The 7,132-nt window shown below is 32.0% G+C and overlaps 1 pseudogene; it reads left to right on the forward strand.

The window, feature by feature from the left end:
- The window catches only part of LOC116422528, a 159,541-nt pseudogene extending 153,480 nt beyond the window's left edge, over positions 1–6,061 (forward strand).
- The last annotated feature ends 1,071 nt before the right edge of the window (positions 6,062–7,132 follow it).

Below are 7,132 nucleotides of genomic sequence, written 5' to 3' on the forward strand. Positions count from 1 at the left end.
AAATTAAAGAATTATTACCTTTAATCACTTTCACCCAAAATGAAATAATAAATGCTGAGACAAGGAAATGACACATATTCTTGGCTATATGTCATGCTTTTATAGCAAGGCCAGAGATTCTTCTCTTAAGCCATTGTCTTTCTCATTTTAATGCCTCCAGTTAGGAAAAAAGTCAAATAAAAGGGTTGGAGTGCTTCTGATTAAGCACTCCTTTTTAAATGCATCTCCAAGTCTGACTCTGAAGTTAATCAAAGAGATTCCTCTTCAGTATAAAATTAGAAATCTAGGATAGTGGAAGATTTTCTGCCCATTTTCCAATATCCACCTGTTAATTTCATCAGCCAAATCTGTGCAGGCTCCTAAAGTCCTGAATAGCAATGGCATTCGAGTCCCTCCATAATCTTACTTCACTCTTCCTTTCCAAGTTTATTTCACATTTCAGCACATCTATTTTTGAACCTAGACATAGTATTTTCACAGATACTTGACTGTTCAATTCCAGAAATAAATTCCAAAATTTCTATTATCCTTATTTTAATACCTGTTTTAACACCTGGAATATGTATTGCATTGTGATCCCAACAGAATCTATATTCTGCAAAAGACTGTTATGACTCCCACTTCCTCTTTAATCTTAAATCTCTCCCATCTTAATGACTGCTTTTCTGCTGCCTAGAGGCATGGCCCTGTTTTACCTCTTTTGAAAAGAAAAAAATTGAAATAATAATGATAAAAAAAATAAAAACAAAATCCTTCTTCAATTTATCCATTTCCATCAGCTATCATCCCATATTTCCTCTTGCTATAAAAAGTTCTACTCCTTGTAAAAGTAATCTACAGTCAGTGTTTCCACTTTCTTTCCTGTTATTCTCTTCTTAATTTTCCGCAGTCTAACTTCTGCTCTCATCAGGAAACACTCTTTTCTTCAAAATTGTCAATGAGCTCTTAATTGCTAATTTTTAATATTCTTTTTCTCAATCTTCGCCCATGTTGGTCTTTCTGCAATTTTTGATATTATTACTCTCTTCACCTTATTCAATCTTGATTATCTCTCTGTTTTTTTTTTTTTTGTTTGTTTGTTTAGTATTGTGCTTTAACAAATAAGAGGATGGTTTTAGAGAAACCTGTTAAGAATTGTATGAACTAATACAGAGTGAACTTAGTAGAACCAGAAAGAGAACATTGTAAAATTAAACATTTTTTAAAAAGCCTTGATAACTTTCATTATTTCAGTGATGAATCATTTTTTTTTTTAAGAAAACCACTGATGAAGATTGCTGCATATTATTTATTCCTGCTGTTTCAGAATGACATTTATTTGGGGGAATGCCCAATGTAGGCGTATATTGCTTCACCATGCATATTTGTCATAAGGACTTCTTTCTTTCTGGAGAAAGAGTTTGAAGGGGGAGAAAATGTTTGTTGATTAATTAAAAAACAAATAAAATAACCTCAAAATATTATTTTGGTACTGACATATTCCTTTTGAAAATAATTTTAAATGTTAATTGAAAATAATTTTATTTTAAAAATTAAAATCACTTTAATTCTGAATTCATTACTAGAATATTATATCCAGTATTAAATTTCATTAAATCACATTTGCTACTTATTTTAATGCTTGCACTAGTACTTTGTAGCCTTAAATAGTTATCAGCAGAGGAAAACTATTAAACTCTTAAGATTTAGGTACTGGAAATGTGTGTGTGTGTGTGTGTGTGTGTGTGTGTAATGCATATGCATATATATGTAGTATTACATTTATAGTAGTAAAATTATATAACTCCATTTAAGTGAGATAATCTATTCTTTATCGGTTTTGTTTCAGATTCTTTTGTTAAATATAATCTATTTTTTGTAAGTATTTCTCACAGGAACAAATTTCTACTCCTTAATGACAGTTTAAAGGTCACATTCTTATATGAATTTCCTCACAGTGACATTTGTGGTTTTGAAATATCTAAAATTATTGAGAAAAACCCACAATGAATGCTTAAAGGACATGTCCCCCCCAAAAAATGGCAAGAGAAAACAGATTTGTGATTTTGATTTTTAACCCAGTAAAGTTTCACTGGTCTTCCACCCTTGCTCTTTCCTTTTCCCTCCATATTCCATTTTCTATTTTCCTCCCACAACTATCTTATTTCTGCCTGATTGTGATCACATCTTAAGTGATCATATATTAAATATATCATTTCAAATGGGAACATTAACCTTAGTACTATTCATGCTAAGCAGAAATTTCATATTTGGTGAACTAATGAAGAAAAAATTAATAACGACAAGAAACCTTTACCTCATATTCTTTTGCATTAAATATTTTCCATACCTCTTTTAATTGTTGTACAAGACTTCACAATAATAACCAATTAAAAAAAGTCAATCTGTTTCAATTTAATAAAGACTATACATAAATTTATCAGTATGGGCAGTGACTCTTTAGCTTTTGTAAATTTGGGGTGGGACTATAGTCCCAAAAAATTCTGAGTCCCTCTTCTCAAGAGAAGTCTAGAATTATCTTTATTAGATATTTGTTCTTCCTTGCCTCATGCTGGATGGCTGATACTTTAACCTCATGCTTTGCTTTTGAATGAGCCATCATCAGATATTCCTGCCTTTGTGACTGGAATTAAATTGGCATACACTTTTGTTATGTTTATCCCCTGGGGACAGATTAGTGTATGTTATATTGAGGTTTACACATAAGAGTTCTTAATTAATGGGCAACAAGGAAATTAGCAATCAGAATATATTTGCTTTTATCAGTGACCTTGTCATGTTAGAGGAACTATTCTAGAAAACATTATGAATCAAGAAATGCTATCACAATTAAAAACTTCAATATAAAGCAATTTTGCATGAATATCTTTAACTTTAGAATACAACCTTAATCAAATACAGCCAGAAGAATGACAATTAGGTAGTGTTTCATCATTTAAAGGGGTTTAGAGTTATCTTCCAGAGAGTTTATTTTCACACATATGAGTTGTCATTAATTCCCTTCTAGTATGTGTTGTAAATGGAGTTCAATAAAGAAACTGTTTTAAGATACACAATTCAAAGTATGTTAAAATACTTCTAAGAATAATAAACATACATTTAAATAACTTGGAAAACAATTAGGGAGCTATGTGAAGTGAAAATAAATCAGTTGGTTTATTAACCCTCAATTGCTTTGTACAAAGTAATTCTAATTCATTTCAACAAGAGAGGCAAGAAGTGTGTGTGTATTTGTGTGTGTATGTATGTATTGAATGTAAAGAAATCCCTGTTTCAAAAAAAGAAAAAAAATAAGGACTAAAAATAAAATATTATAAATTTAATGGAATTTTTTCAAATATTCATATGATAGTTTTTTGTAAAATATATTTCACTGATTTTCTTATTATCATAAAAAGTTATTAGTTATCAAATATAAAGCAACTTTAAATTACCACATACCATTACCTCTCATAATTAAATCTTTCTCATTTTGTCTCTAATGTCAATACATATGGGGGTGGGGGCAGCTTTCATCACAGAGAGTTCACATTAACAGGCAGAAACCAATACTAAATCAAATTGTTAATATCGGGGGATTAACTTGCAGATATATTTATTTTTCTTTTCCTATTATTTGATGTTATGTATTTGAGAGGCAGTGAAATTGGCCTAAAACTCAGAAAGATCCAAGTTTAAGTCTATCCACATGTAGGTGTGTCACTGCCCAAGTGACATATGTTCTGTTTCTTTGAATTCACAAAATCAAGACAATTATTTGCAAAATATATCCTGATTTGCATTTGCAGAAGGTTTCTTCACAAAAAATTGCCTGCATAAGTGAAATCACATTTATAATTATTATTACTAATTATGATAATAATGACAATTAAACAATGATTAACCACTGTGAATTAATGTAAATAGTTCTTAGTTGAAAATCATGAGAATTTAGTGGCAATTCTGTCTCAGTCATTAACTAAGCTTGTGATATGAGCTGTCAAAGATTTATCTATTCAGATAATTTGTAAAATTAATTGCCATTGTAAAATTTGATAATGGATTCATCCATACTTTTATTGTGAATTACAAATGTTAAATATTTCAATTTAACACAATCAAAACAGGATTGGAATCTAGGACTTTTGCATTTCTAATACTGCTCTTAAATGAATCAATATACACTTTGTTACTGGTTCCATCTTTATCCTATTTTATCCATTACCATGTAATTGTTACTAAAGAGGAGGTAATCTTTGGCCTATAGAAACAGGGTCTAGTAAACCAATGAGCTGCATGAGAAATCAATCCAAGACCTATAAGTACTTTATTTTGTATGGGTAAAGCTATGATTTTTAAATTGAAATTGAAAATAAAGTTTGAATAGGCCCTGGAAATATTATTAGTTGTTTAATGTTCAGAAGAATAACAAAGTATACTACAGTAAACAAGACAAGAATTCAAAATCCCAGATGCTGGGTCATTAATTTAAAAAAATAATAAAACTTAGAACAAAACCATTCTTTAGTTCTATTGTCCAGTTTAGTTTGAGTTGTCCTTAAGGAATTATTATTTTTTTTTTATTTCTTTGGCTTTACTATTTATTCTTGGGAACCAATTTTTAAATTATATCCATGAAACATCATATTCTTTAATCACTCTCTGTAGATGGCAATAAAACTGCAAAACTGACGAATCTGTCCTTTTGAAAGGCAATAAGTATGACTGAGATTTGGTTTCTGACAAGCAATAATATTATTAAATTTCTGGAAAAGGTAGATGAATCTTTTTAAATTCAAAATTTTATATACTTCTGGTGAACATTATCTGCATTATAATAGATTCTTTAAGCTACTGATAACAGGGCAGATGCTATTTTTCATAGATGCAGAATTCTTTTATACCAAATGATAATTTATTTCTCATTCATTTTATTTTACTATTTACAAAGGCATTGTGCACTATGAGAAATTTATGAATTTTACTTAATTCAATAGTTTATCATCATCAATAATTATTATTTTTCCCCAATCAATGTGAAATATCATCTCTACTAATTGGTTATCCAAATATATTAAGAAAATTACCAATGAGGGGTCTGGCACCAATGTTTTTGTCTGTGGCTTCAAGGTTCTCACCATCCCCTCCCCTGCCACCTGTCCTTGCTAACCCCATCTTTCTCCTTGGCATCCTACTTCTCTAACCTATTTCCATCCAATCTCCCATCCCAGACCAAATATCTGGACTGTGTCAGGTAAGATCAAGCAGGACCTCTGTCCTCTGCTCAGGCTTTTCAGCCTGGACAACCATCCTGCTGCCTCCATCATCCCTGCCCAGAAAACAGAATGAGATCTACAAATATGAGGTACTTGAGGCACTGTGAGAAGACAGCCCAACAAGTTCTTCTGCTTGACACTGGGTAGATTTATAGAAGAATATAACAAGAACTCTGACTTCTGTACTCCTTTAATCTTCTTTGACTTCAATGAGGTAAATCTATATCTCTTAACTACCTCAAGCATTGTTACAACCACACTCTTTGGAGTCTGGAAACTAGTCAGATTTTAGGGGTAGTGCATATGGCCATATGAAGATTCAGCTGATAGTACATGATAAAGAGGTCCATGGAATTTCATTTAGCTACGCCAAGTGTGGCAGGTACAAGTTTATCTCAGTGGGTACAACAGTTATCTAGACAACAGAATCATCATTTATGAAGACCCACAGCATTATCCCTTGCTACACCTCTGCTGGAACAAGCAGGACTCTTAACTATCTAGGATGGAATAAAGGTGATAATTTTTGATGTAAAAGTTCCTTGGTTAAAAAATCATGTTTAATGACACATGAGCATGTGTCATTGGCATTACATGAATGCCCCACATTCATCTTGGGGCATCTGTACTGCAGCTGATAACTACCAGTCTCTCATCTGTAATATCCAACAAATGTTCCAAGTCATTGAGGACCATATCTTAACCTACAAAACAGAAGTAAAATCAACAATGTGCAGTGGACATCAACTCAACCTGACTGGATAACCATCTGTTATAACTGCCTGGAGATACTGAGAGTTCAATAGTGTTAGGATCTATGCCAAAGAGAAAGGGGCTACATTTTCTGTTCCATCTTTATCCCCAAAGTAAGAACAACTTTTCAGTGGCCAGTATGTCTTTTGTTGCTTTGCATTTGCTGTTCCCAGAAGCTGTTCACCAGTGTTCCCATTACCTGTGCTAGACTCAGACCACAGAGATAAGTGGAGCCTTATGGGCCTCTGAGGTTTGGATTCTACTTCTCCTCTATTATTATCCCTTATTTTCACAATTAAAAGTTTTTGTCTATGTGCTTGTCAGCTATTGTGTTAATGAGCATTATAAGCACTGACTGTGTTTGTGATAATTTATTGCATATATCTGTATTTGTCAGCTGCCTAAGGCAACAAATCCAGTTTATTTGTTAGCTCTTAAATGGAAAGAAAATGTCAATTTTAAAGGAGTCTCTCCTTTTGTCTTTTGATATCTTCAGTACATTCTAAGTTGTTTTGTTTTAAAGAAAATTACCAGTATACATTGCTGAAAAAAAAAATCAGATAACATTGTAATGATTTTAAAAATTGAAATTAGAGAATAGGTGATTCACTTTCACTAATTTCCCCAGAAAAATTTAATAAGTGACTATTAAGCTTGATAATACAATTTTGAACAGAAAGAGATACAAATATAAGTGATACAGTGCCAATCCCTTTTATCAGTGAATTGTCAATCTACTAAAACTCTTAGAAATGTGTGTAGAAAAATATGGTGATTTTCCTAATGGGATGTGTACAGAAATTTGCAAGACAATATAAAAATAAGGGTAGAGACAAGATGGTGAAGTAAAGACCATGCTTTCTCCTAGAAGCCTTCAAATACTTTTAAATAATGATTCTAAACACATTTTAGAGCATCAGAATCCACAAGAAGATGTATTGAAACAATTTTCCAGCCAAAGATAAATTAGAAGGTCATCAGGAAAGGTTTGTTGCACTGGTCTAAGTTACACCAGCACAGCTCCAGTCACAATGAGGAGCAGGCCTTGAGGCCCCTGAATCAATAGTGGTATCCAGGAATGTCAGCCCACAGACAACAAAGACAGCTTGGAAAGTTGATAGGAA

Source organism: Sarcophilus harrisii, chromosome 3 (genome assembly GCF_902635505.1).
Source record: "Sarcophilus harrisii chromosome 3, mSarHar1.11, whole genome shotgun sequence".
NCBI classification, from domain to species: Eukaryota; Metazoa; Chordata; class Mammalia; order Dasyuromorphia; family Dasyuridae; genus Sarcophilus; species Sarcophilus harrisii.